At 39.0% G+C, this 13,667-nt stretch overlaps 1 protein-coding gene across 3 annotated transcripts in view; it reads right to left on the bottom strand.

Moving 5' to 3' along the window:
- Positions 1–13,667, bottom strand: part of LIN52 (lin-52 DREAM MuvB core complex component) — a 119,418-nt gene that overhangs the window by 56,485 nt on the left and 49,266 nt on the right. The gene's annotated exons all lie outside the window — the stretch shown is intronic.

Genomic DNA, 13,667 nt, shown 5'->3' with positions numbered 1-13,667 from the left:
CAAGTCATTCAGCTAGTGAGTGAGCCTAGCAGTCCACTCACCACCTGCATCTCACTGTGACTCTGATATTCCCTATTGGTACTCGTTTACATAGTAAAAATAACACTATGGATACTAGAAAGGACTAAAAGTTTCTACAAATTTGGAATAAAGGATGGCTGGAATACTTTTGTTGGGGCTGGCTCAGATCCGTGACATGAATAGTTCCATCACATATCCAGAAGTGTGTGGGAATGTTGCAGCAAGTGCACAAGCTTTTATCAACACATTTATCGTACAGAGAGAAAGAGAGGGCGAGAAACTTTAATGAAAGCTGAAAAGGCAGTGAGAATGATACAGGAAACATGGGACTTATGACCACAATGTGATTTGGGAGAAAATGTAAAGTTAAAGGGTTCATAAAAAGGAAGGATTATAAGTCATAACAAGAAATTGTTTAACATAGGTAAAACTCACTTATGCTAAAAGAAAATGCCTTTGTGAACATAAATCATGAAAGAGGAAAGGTAAGCTCCTATTAGACAATTAGATATTTATCATGTACAAATTATATAAGTGTTGGGAATTGAGTGGTGAAAAGCCCAGATGCTCACATATCCTTATAGAGCTTACAGAGTTTAAGATCAGACTGACTTATCTATTTTGTAGTAATTGTGCAGACTTTATGAAAAAGTTATGTTTGTCCTACTGATCTGAGATCCTCAGGACATAAAAAGAACGCCTTTCCAAATAGTGACAGGCCAATAAAAAACCTCAGATACAGGGCAATGTTTTTTGGACTGGTTTTATACATACTTTATGCCAGAAATAGAGAAATATCTAATTTCTCAAAAGCTTGAATTTCAGTTCTCCTCATCATGGACAATGTGCAAGGCTATCCTTAAGGACTATAGTTTACAACTCTAAGTCAAGGTGATGTTCCTTCCCCTTAATGCTTCTGACTTTCCACGTGGAGTGTAAAACAGAAGCTCAAGGTATATGACTTTGCTATACTTTCACTGGCATCATAAAGTGCTGTGGACAAAGATCTCAAATTTGGTAACTGCCAGCTTTAGAAGAGGTACATCCTTGATTATATAAGAAATATTATGGATGATCCAATATTGTATCACCCAAGTATTATTGGGTGATCCAAAAGGGTAGATGCTTATTGGCACGCCTTATGAAAGAAGGCAGTATATGACTTCAAGGAGATTATTTTCACAGGTAATGAAGAGTATACCATTAATACTGACAAGAGGGTGGCGAAGGTTTGGAGGGCACACATAAAAGTGACATGGAAGAATTAGAAGAGCGAGAAGACTTAGAGATGATTTGGCAAAGAATGACAAAGAGGAAGACACTGAAGATTTAGAAGAAATTTGGGGGGTTTTCATAAATTTAGTCAAAGTTCTAACATGGCAAACTGTTAATTGACACCAAAACAAGTTATGATCAGTGAACAGAGCTTTCAGTAATAAAATCTGCACTGTACCAGGGAAAATTTGATTCTGTACCAGGGAATAAAAGCAATACATAGCTACCATTCATAGTGTTCTTTAGAAAAAAGCTATCACTTCAGGAAGGTTCCCCCTCAGAATGCTGTGTCACAATTATCTCCTTGTTTCCTCTGCCATTTGCCTCTTTCTCCAAAGCTAATGTTGAAATGTGACTTTTTCTGTAGTTCAGTACGTTTCATGATCTCACCATACAGTCCATAATTATCTGGTATCACTACCTTGAATATGACGATTCAGACAAGTTCAAATTAATGCTTCTACTAATATATTGTAGTGTAACATTTGTTTTAGTGGGAGAGTTACTTTAGTTACTTCTAATTATGGAATAATTTACATCAAAAGCCTAAAGGGGTAAACTGATTTTTTTCAACCGCATCTTAATGCATTTTACGGCAAAAAATGACACGCTATAGGTTATCACAAACTTGGGAATTCACAAAGTACCCTCGTGAATGTCAAGGTTCTATCTTGAAAGCAACAAGTTGACTCTCTAATTTACCACAGAAATGCCAGATGCTCATTTTATAGTCAGATTTTGTAAGCTTTATATTTAATGAGAAATTGTTAGAGCTACATTTGGCAAGGGAAGATTCTCTCAGATGTTGAGAATATCAGCAGAAGAATCTTTTTGCTTCATTTTTCCTAGGAGAGATTGACTGAAGTAATTTGACAGTCAAAAATAAATTGAACAGTTAAAAACCTTCATGGTAAATTCTTTGTTGAAAGGTCAAGTGCGTCTGCTGAAATGTATTCATTCTATTTCTTTCAGAATTAAGGTGAGAGAATAAGTACTTAAAAGACACAAAATAGTGTACAAAATCAGAATGATGTTCTGTTACACTGCAGGTATTATTCACAAAGCTGTTGCAAGTCGACCATTTATACTACAAAGAATTTTACCTATTTCAAAGCTCATCCCACTTGTGCTAGCTCCAGGGAACTGATTTGTGTGAGCTCTGGACTCATTCCACAGTCTGTCTATAGAAAGAAACTTTGCTCTAAATTTGCCTAATTTGCCTGATAGATTCACAATCTTCTGATGGCTTAGGGAAACCCCTAACCTAACTTGATCAGAAAAGCTGAAGTGTTATCAAGAGAAGTGGACATAGGTCCAAGTGTCAGGAAACTTTTCATGTAAAGGGCCAGACAGTTAATATGTTAGGTTTTGTGGGCCACAATCAGTCGCTGTCTCATGTTCTTCCAGTTTTTGTTTTATTTTTATAACGCTTTAAAAATGTAAAAACCATTCTTAGTTCACAGGGAATACAAAAATGGGCTGTGAGCCATAGTTAGCCAACCTTTAGTTTAGAGTAGTGCCCTCTGATGGAAGTGTTCTATGTCTGTGCCATCCAAAATGGTAGACAGCAGCCGTGTGTGCCTACCGAGAGCATTTACTGAGGAGTGCATCTGAGGAGTTACATTCTAAATTTTATTTAACTTTAATTAATTTAACTTCAAATAGCCACACACGGCTAGTGGCTACCGTTTTGGACAGCGCAGGTCTAGAGGACATCGCACAGCCCACAAGAGCCCCTGAAAATCTCTGTATACCTATGTTTCCCGAGAATACTGAAGGCTTGAACAAGAAGTAAATTGGGTATAAATAGTAACTGTTATTAGTAATAGCCTCCAAGTATTAAGTTAAGCATTGTATAACAATTCAAATGACTAACATCAAGGAGAGGGAAAACGTGTAAGAAACTTGAAACAAAACAGGTTGGCATTTCACAATTTATTAGAATGACATCTTTCAACATTTGGGCAAATCAGAACTTTGAAGTGTTGAGAGAATTAGTCTAAAGGGCTTTGAGTTAAAAAAGACCTACAATGTTCCTACTTTTGATGGAAGTAAAAATTTTTACCACTCAATTTGCATAGATTCTACTGAAGACAGATGCAACTAAAATTAGGTTTCTGTTTGCCTGAGAAGACTACTGATTTCTCCCATCACTGACCTGAAATGCTCCTGGAAAACTGCTTTGCTTCATTCATCACACTGCCACTCTTAGCAAGGGCCCTAAAGTTCATGAGGCACAAACTTGCTTTGTTAGCCAAGCTGTTACACAAGAAACCTAAGTCCTCATTTTCACGTGCTGACAAATCATTACCCAAGTCCATTAATGCATTCATAACTTGATTCTTGGAACTTGTGAAGTAGAAAATTAGGGGAGAAAACACTCATTCAACTTTAGAGGAAGCCTCCAGTCAATGCCTTAGACAACATCCATTAAAGGCTATTTGTTTTCCCCACCTATCTGGGACAGAACACTTCTCATTTAACTAAGCAAAGAATTTAAAACACACAGCAGGGTGCAAATCACTACATATGTCCAGTTGATGATCCATGACAAGACTCACACCATCCCTCCAAAAAAGTTTTGCCTCTAGTATTTTCTATTTTAAAACAGTCCCGGAACTAAAGGCAACATTCCTGAAGAGAGGAAATCACTTCATGTACAAATCATAGGTTGAACCATAGAACACAAATCAGTCATTGCAACCGGTTGGTACAGTAAGTATTCACCCATAGGTCCAAGTCAAACTGTCAACAAAGAGTCTAGCATTGGTAAATCCATACAATGAAATTCTATGCAGCAATTGAGAAACAAAGAGGTAGATCTATCTGAACTGCTGTGGAAAGATATCCAAGATATATTGTGGGGAGGAAAAAAACAAGTTACAAAACATTACATATACGTATTATGACCTCATCTGTGTGTGGTAACATATATAAACTTCATTAATGCATAGAAAATGTCTGGAAATGTTCATGGAGAAACTGTTGGTGGTTTCCTCAGATAAGTTCAGCAGGTAAGGATTTTACTTTTCACTTTATATCCTCCCATACTATTTAAAAAAAGTTTTTAAATCAAGAGATTGAATTATCTGTATAAGTTTAAAATGTTCTTGTAAAAGTCTGGAGAGAGGGGGCTTCCCTGGTGGCGCAGTGGTTGAGAATCTGCCTGCCAATGCAGGGGACACGGGTTCGAGCCCTGGTCTGGGAAGATCCCACATGCCGCGGAGCAACTGGGCCCATGAGCCACAACTACTGAGCCTGCGCGTCTGGAGCCTGTGCTCCGCAACAAGAGAGGCCGCGATAGTGAGAGGCCCGCGCACGGCGATGAAGAGTGGCCCCCGCTCGCCACAACTTAGAGAAAGCCCTCGCACAGAAACGAAGACCCAACACAGCCAAAAATAAATAAATAAATAAATAAATTTATAAAAAAGAAAAAGTCTGGAGAGATCTCTGCAGCGGTTCCCCAAGAGACTAAGAAGATGTGGTGGCCCTTTTTTACTATTGCAGTGTTGATAATTTAATGAAAAAGCCAAAGCTGTTCCTTTTGTACTTAAAGCCACTATAATGTTCCTAAGACTGCCTCTGCCAATAAACTTCTACAGTGGGAAGGGGAGGGAAAAAAAAAAAATCACAACATTATTATGAAATTGGGAAAAAAAAAAAAGGCACACTTCAAAAAGGGCCTTGGTAGGACAAGACAATCCACAAGTGCCGACCAGCTCCAGGCTATAAAGATCCCAGGAGAGCCATCACTTTTCAATTACCATCACTAACATTACTTATTATTTGGCCTGCTCCAGTCCCTAAGGAAGGCAGCTTGTGATGACAATACCCAGCCTCTTCTTGTAAAACAATTCATTAGGCAAAGCAGAACAGCTGGGGCAGCCACGTGCATGTTCTTAAGGCACCACCCCACTGGGACCTCTGGCCCAGATATCCCTTTTGGTGAGGGCAGCTACCACCCCTGTGACAGCTGTAGAGTCCTCCAGGGACACTTCAGCTTTAATCAGTACTTCCTGCACTGGAGAGGGCCATTTGATTTCTAACATAAACTAATGGCACTCCTGCTTTCAGCAGGTTACACCAGACATCAGATAAGAGGCTTTAGGGCATTTTTATCTTGTTCTAATGCTCCAGAGTTAAGGAGGCAGCAAAAGATACTGTCATAGAGCCCCAGTGTAGCTCTATTATCCAATAAACAGACTCCTTCCAAGACAGGCTTAATATGGATGGAGGAGGTAAAGAAGGCTGGCTTAATACTGATGCTATTGAGAGGATAAGAATCCAGTTACCAGAAGTAGGGCAAAATCATGCACACTGCAGCAGACAAAGTGCTACAAGGAAAGTAAGGAGTTGTCTCAAAACATGAAGAGAGGGGCTTCCCTGGTGGCGCGGTGGTTGAGAATCTGCCTGCCAATGCAGGGGACACGGGTTCGAGCCCTGGTCTGGGAAGATCCCACATGCCGCGGAGCAACTAGGCCCGTGAGCCACAACTACTGAGCCTGCGCGTCTGAAGCCTGTGCTCCGCAACAAGAGAGGCCGCGATAGTGAGAGGCCCGCGCACCGCGATGAAGAGTGGCCCCCGCTCGCCGCAACGAGAGAAAGCCCTCGCGCAGAAACGAAGACCCAACACAGACAAATAAATAGATAAATAAATAAATAAAAATAAATTAAAAAAAAAAAACATGAAGAGGAAAACACTGATTTTCACTATTTTAAGCAGCATAAATCTGATAGCTTTATCTGGCATTTGGGGCCAAGTTTTCAAAAAGTGCTTCTAAATGAATCTATTTATGTATTTTGCTGAAAAGTATTCTTAGGAGTTGGATTTTTTAAACTAGCAATATAGTCACTATAAAAATAGCTTACTAATAATATATGTAATTATATTAATAATTATATTATGTAATATATTAATAAAGGATATTACAGTTTTGTTTTTTTTTTACTGGCTATAAAGCAAATTCTACTATGTTAAACAGTAATATCACCAGAGCCTACATAATATCAGGCTTTAGAAATAATTCAATCATTCATTCAACAATATTGATAGACTTTTATAATCAAGGCTATGTGAGACACAGTGAAGATAAAAATTAGCCTTTGGATTCCCTAGTCCAGGCCAATTGCATAAAACAAAATTTTGCTTAAACAATCTTTTTTTTTTTTTTAATCTTAGAATCTTGATAAATATGTGGAAATCAGAGAACCAACTGTTTCTCTTCATAACTAGAAATATCTACTCAGAACCTGCTGAGTAGACATAAGTATTAATAAGCTGACTACTAAAAACAGTCAATATTAAAAGATGACCATGGGCTTCCCTGGTGGCGCAGTGGTTGAGAATCTGCCTGCCAATGCAGGGGACACGGGTTCGAGCCCTGGTCTGGGAAGATCCCCACATGCCGCGGAGCAACTCGGCCCGTGAGCCACAACTACTGAGCCTGCGCGTCTGGAGCCTGTGCTCGCAACGAGAGGCCGCGATAGTGAGAGGCCCGCGCACCGCGATGAAGAGTGGCCCCCGCACCGCGATGAAGAGTGGCCCCCGCTTGCCACAACTAGAGAAAGCCCTCGCACAGAAACGAAGACCCAACACAGCCATACATACATACATACATACATAGAAAGAATGTAAGCAGACAAGAATAGCATTAAAAAACAAAACTTAAAAATTAAAAAAAAAAAAAAAGATGACCATTTCTTGAGTTGTTTGCCTCCTAAAGATTAAAAAAAAAAAAGCTGATGGGGCTTCCCCAGTGGCGCAGTGGTTGAGAATCTGCCTGCCAATGCAGGGGACACGGGTTCGAGCCCTGGTCTGGGAAGATCCCACATGCCGCGGAGCAACTAGGCCTGTGAGCCACAAACTACTGAGCCTGCGCGTCTGGAGCCTGTGCTCTGCTACAAGAGAGGCCGTGACAGTGAGAGGCCCACACACCGCGATGAAGAGTGGGCCCCCAGCTCGCCGCAACTAGAGAAAGCCCTCTCAAGGAACGAAGACCCAACACAGCCAAAAATAAATAAATAAATAATAAATAAATTTAAAAAAAAAAAAAAAGCTGAGATCTTCTATTTACTTCCTTGGAAACCAACCCCCAAAGACAAAGGTCTGCAAGATCTCTTAAAAGCTATTTACTCATTTTTGGAATACCAAACATACTGTAAAGAAACAGAAACAGTCCCTACCCTTTATTTATAATTCACACCAAGATAACCAACAAATTATAAGAATGAAGTCCAATTCACCAAATTAACATCCATCCATACAAAAATCACTAATTTGAGCTTCTCAACATAACCATCACCTCACATTCTTCTACTTCTACTGACCAATCATTGCTCTTGCACAGGTCTCTTGTTCCCTGTGGCAGAGAATGTGGTTGCTTATCCCAGTACCTGTTCTCCCTTTCCTCCTTATTAAAAGAACCCCCAATTCTTACCCAGCCAAAATTACAGCTCAGGATAAAAGATTACATTTGTTGCAGCTAGGTCAGTCAGTCCAGATGACTGAACTCTGTGGGATTTCCAGGAAGGCTGCTTAAAAGGAAAGGAGTCAGTTGTATGGTACCCCTTTTTGTCTTTCTCCCTTCTCACATTCTTCTGGCCTACACCTCAGGCCCAATGCCAAGATCTCTAGCAGTCATCTTAGACCAGGAGGTATCCTTTAGGATGGAAGCCAGGCACCAAGAAAGTGGAGTGAAAAGAAAGAAGCCTCAGTTCTTGATGACACTGTAGACGCTCCCCTTCCAGTCTGTACCTAACTACCTCCAGCCTTCCTTTTGTGGGGAAAAAGAAATTTCTACTTTGTGTAAGCCACAATTATTTTGGATTTCTTATTATATGTAGTTGAACCTCATTCTAATAGACCTGACAGCCACAATATTTTACCCTATAACCTTGATAGTTAAGTTATTCATTTCAATGATGCCTTAATGACACTTCGGCAAAAAAAACTGAAGTTTTATAATGCATACCCACTTCTACCTTAAATTGTATTCTCCTAGTCACAAGGGCTTAAAATCTTGAAATCATTTTGACTCATGTCTCTCCAGTCTATTACAATTTCATATCTATTTCCCCCCACAAATAACCTTCCTTTGCATTCATACCCTCCTATCTAGTACAAGCAGTTACTGCATTCTTGGACTGCAACAGCTTCCTAGCTGGTCTCTTAGACCCATCACCAAATCACCCTTCAATTCTCTCTAGGGGTGGCTACCAGACTTTTGAAAATGATTCCTCAGGCTTTCCACAATTTAGCTCCTTCTCACTTTTCCAACCACATTTTCTAGTACTCTAACCAATTCATACCCCCAAATTGCTTCTCAGTTGGAAGTGTCTTCTTTCCTCCCAAACACAAATATTAGCCATTAATATTTGGAAGCCAAATAAGTAGCCATTTCTACTTAAGTTTCATCTCTTCCAAGAAGTGTTCCTTGAATTCTTACCTCACTTTTTCCTCTTTAGGAGTTTCCCTCAGAGAGGGAAGCATGGTGTGAGATGAACATGGTGTGACAAAGGCCAGGTCATGCAGAGCTGTAAGGCCAAGTTAAAGGTTTTTTATTTTATTCTAAGAGCAATGGGAAGCCATTGATGGGTTTTAAGAAGGGAATAAGGTCACATGTCAATTTGTGTTTCAAAAATATTACTCTGTGGAGTGGAGTAGTTATTGGAGAAAAGATCAATTCTACAGCTAATTCTGCTAGGAGAAGGGGAGAATACCAGAAATAGATTAAGGAAGCTGGATTAAAGCAGGCTTGGTGTAAAGGGAGAACTTGAAAACTCAATATTCTAGAGGAAAATGATAGTTATTTGAGTAAATATATGTTCACCATAGGAAAAATTCAGTAAATATTTATTAAAGAGCTGGTGTACAGAATTTAGATAGGAGCACTAAATGTTCTCCTATCAAGAATGTATTGGCATTTACAGTGCCTTAACTTTGACTGCATCTTGGTTAAAAAAAAAGAAAAGCTACACAAAATTTAGGGACAATTGAGAAATTTTCAATGTGGAAGGATATTAGGTATTTTTGCAATTACTGTTAATTTTTCTTGGATGTAATAATAGCATTATTATTTAGGAAACTGTCCTTATTCTTAGGAGATGTATCCTGAAGTATTTAGGGGTAAAGTGCCTGATGTCAGAAACTTACTTCAAAATAGTTCAAGGAGGGGGGGGAATAAATAAATAAATAAATAAATAAATATTCCCATCATATATAAATATGGGGCACTCACTGGATGTTTAAAATTTTTTCATAATAAACTAGTGGAGAAAAAGAAGACAAGGGGATTTCTTCTTAAGCTAGTGGAGAGGGTCTTCTTTTCTGATGTACTCATGGCATTGATACTCATTTACTTGGTAGTTTGAAACAAGTTATCTTTAACCTATAGCTCCAAGGAAGTCTGGGATCTTAAAAAAGTAAACCACCATAGGAGGATTTCCACCCAAGAATTATCCTTTCTACAAATAGTTAACAGATCAATACTCCATCCCTGCCTTTAGTTTCAAGCCTGGCAACTCTTGGATTCCATTCTCAGCCTGATTAAGGAGAGGGAGGAAGACACTGCCTGAGCTTTCTCAAGGGTGAGACATGTTACTGAATCACTCTCCAGTGCCTATGTTTATTAAATCTTTAATACAATGTTACCAATCCCTGCTGTGGAGCCATTTCAGAGAATAACGGGTATACAACTTAGTATTCAAATAATCTTTTATTGTGTTGCTCTTTTCTTTGTTAATGTCATTATCCTCCAACACTGTGAGACTGTTGGCTAACTAAACCCTTGTTTTTACTGAATTTGACAGCTGAGGGCAGCAGAAATGGAAGGAGACAACCATAAACTACTTTCTCTTCAACCAGGAGAAAAATGCTTCCCTTGCAAAGCTAGAATACTACACTTTCCCCACCTATAAAACTATTTTGGGGAGGAGAAAGTCTTAGTAATAACAAGCCTTTCAACCTGAGCAATCAGAAAGCTTATTTCTATAGTCAGACCTGATGGACATCTCATTCTTCTTTTGACTAATTGAGCAGGCAGGCATACAGATGAAACTCCTTATCTTAGTCCAAACTTAATGTGTTTATAGTTGGGTGTATAAAACGGATAAAAGACAAAGAAAAAATAAGTCTACAGCAAAATGGATGTCAAGCACTTCCAATATGGCATCACTAAAGAAAACAATTTTTTAAGTTCATAAAACAAAATAGGATGTTACAGCACCAAGTTAAGAGGATAACTCGAAGTTTTGTTTTGGTTGGTTGGTTTAGGTTATTGTGCATGTTTGTTAAATTGGACCTAGTAAGCCATGTACTAGATGTTTTCCCAAACTAGAATTAGGTAACAATGTAACTTCACAAGCCGATTTCATGAAGAACACTTGCTTGGCATGATGGAAAGAAGAAAATGAGTGGAAAGGGTCCTTGTTCTAACAGAGGGCAAGTTCACTAACAGTAACTAAAGGGTGTGAGTAGCTTATTCCTCTCACTCAAAGAAAGCAGTTTATCCCTTGTGAGTAAGAAGAAACTCTATCATGGCAATGGGCGAGATAAAGAATTAAAACCACAGATAATTTCAAATTTCATTTTAGCCATAGTTTTCTCTAACCATACTTTTCACCACAGCTTCTGGAAAAAAGCCAAACAATTATGTGTTATATCATCTCCTTTAATCTTCCCTCTCCCATCTACTGGTAGAAAGATGGCAAAAAGAATGCAAGCAGAAGAAGGAAGAGAAGTAAAAGGTGGTAAAAGTTATCAACTAGATAACTCTCCATATTATTTGGACTCATGGGCTGACTAAAGGTTGAGATTTATCATGCATCTTATCCTCTCTTTGTTAAACTGTACTGCCACATCCTACCCTTTTAAACTACCTCGCAGAAAGTTTAGGATATGCAAGGACAGTTTTGATTCTTGAGGGATCTGCTCAAATATCAAATGTAAAAAAGAAAAGTATATGTTTGCTTCTCCATCTATTTTAAAAGGGCTTCTTGTAACTTCAGTTTCTTTTCACAACTGCTATAAAAAAAGCAAACACCAGAGAATTCCTGAAGGGTCTTTAAAGACAGGAATATGAAGAATTTCTCTCTATTTTAAGACTTCCTTTCTCACGGCAATGGTTGAGGGCACACCACCTCAAGCCGTCAGGAAAGAGCCATTAACAGTTGAGAATTAAGACATGGCAGACACAGTCATCATCAAGACTCTGGCTGGCTCCACTCTTGAAGAGGAATGAATGTTCTAAAAGAGAAATCCCGTGTTTTAACTCTAAGAAAAGGAAATGGAAGAGGAAAAAGACCCAAGTTTAATTATCTCAAGAGCGATAGAAAAGGAAAATCATCTTAAATGCATTGTGTTAAAATGAAGTAGAAAGGATTTTTCATATTACCATATTAAAAAATAAGCTGCATTTTCACTTAGAAAATGAACATTGTCCATGTTCTATTTTCAACATACAGTTATCCAACATGAAGTCATTTGACCTTAAACAAACTAACAAACAGACAAACAAACAAGAGAGGCCAAGGTCCAGTATCAGTTCCTACCCCAACCATTCCTACCTAATCTCCAGCAAGTTAATGCAAATCAAAGCAAGCACTTCACTGCTGCTGCTGGTAGTGAAGCCGGTTGCTTTCCAAGAGAGGCCTGTAAAACAGGACAGTCACTGACAGCAGTACAATTACTGACACAGATACAGACTTTATGGACATGTTTATCTCCGCTGTAAATCCACACTCTCTCTCCACTCCGATTTCACGAGTCATAAAGAAATTGCAGATAATGAAAAAGTTGGGGAAATTTACAGCATGTCGGAAACCTCAGACAGCCAGAAGAAATTAAAGAGCTGACTAGGGATAAATCACACAGGTACAATTAAAACTGCCCGTATACCTCCTTCATTTCCAACTGAGGCACAATCCAATGGAGATGATGAAAAGTTGAGGTCATGACTCCTCAGGCTGTAATCATTTCTTAACTAACTGCATGTTAAAAATTAGCCAATTCACAGGTCATGTGTAAATGCTGATTCTTGCTGCTACCTTGATTTCCTTTGCTCTCCACTAGAAGCAACCACACAGCAATTCTGTCTGTAAACAGGCCAAATTGCAACAAGCAATAAACAGAAAGGTGATATCCCCTCTCCACTGCCATCTCTGTAGGTGCAGGACATCTTTCACCATAGCCACTGTGGACTGAGCATTAAAATGAGAAAGTGGAGCTACAATGGATGAATGAAAGTGGAGGTTCTTCTTCCCCTATAAATGACCATTCTGAAGGTTTCATTTCATCTCTTTTCAACATTCCAAAGGAGATGTTAAAGGACTATTATGTTTGATACTAGAATAGGAGTTACTTCTGGTGATACTTGTTTGTTAATAGACTGAATTAATGCTCTATTCTCTTTATGTAACCATCTTTGCATGAGCTTAAAGTGGTATAGTTTTAGCTATACCACTTCCATCAACTACCCAACTCTGTTTTTTTACATTCTTCTAGTGACAAAGGCTACAAGAGGGAAGGGAAAAACAAAAACAAACACACAAAAAAAAGGTGTGAAACAAAACAAACCTCCAAACTTTACCAGAATCTAGAAGTCTTAATTAAACTTTAACTCTTATTCCAATAAAGTAAATCAGAAAAATACCAAACATAAGAAATAATGTTTATTTCTTAAATAATAAGCTTAATAGATCCCTACTGCTGAGCTGAAGACTAGAATAATGTGAGTTAATTGTTGGTCCCTCTATTCAACAAGCCTATAAAATTCTCTGTGAAGGAAAAAATGATTCTATCACTTGCTGCACTCTTCCACTTTCCCCAACTTACTTATATGAAACTAGCAGGTTTAAAAACATCAACCCGGGCTTCCCTGGTGGCGCAGTGGTTGAGAATCCGCCTGCCGATGCAGGAGACACGGGTTCGAGCCCTGGTCCGGGAGGATGCCACATGCCACGGAGCAACTGGGCCCGTGAGCCACAACTACTGAGCCTGCGCGTCTGGAGCCTGTGCTCCGCAACAAGAGAGGCCGCGATAATGAGAGGCCCGCGCACCGCGATGAAGAGCGGCCCCCACTTGCCACAAGTAGAGAAAGCCCTCGCACAGAAACGAAGACCCAACACAGCCATAAATAAATAAATAAAAATTAAAAAAAAAAAACAAAAAAAAACAAAACATCAACCCAAACACAAGATCTGTCTGGAAAGCAGAAATGGAGAACATAGAGTTTACCAACTAACTTCCACATAAATGAACAAACCAAGAGTGTCAACAAAGTTATACACAAGTCAATAGTCATCTTTGTACATCTCTATAGGACGGAGCCCTAACCAAATTAGCTCTAATATGATTTTGAAATTCTGTGCCCTGT

The sequence above is a fragment of the Balaenoptera musculus genome, chromosome 2 (genome assembly GCF_009873245.2).
Source record: "Balaenoptera musculus isolate JJ_BM4_2016_0621 chromosome 2, mBalMus1.pri.v3, whole genome shotgun sequence".
Classification (NCBI taxonomy): domain Eukaryota; kingdom Metazoa; phylum Chordata; class Mammalia; order Artiodactyla; family Balaenopteridae; genus Balaenoptera; species Balaenoptera musculus.
Note: the sequence above shows the minus strand (reverse complement) of the source record. Positions and strands in the feature narration are given on the sequence as shown.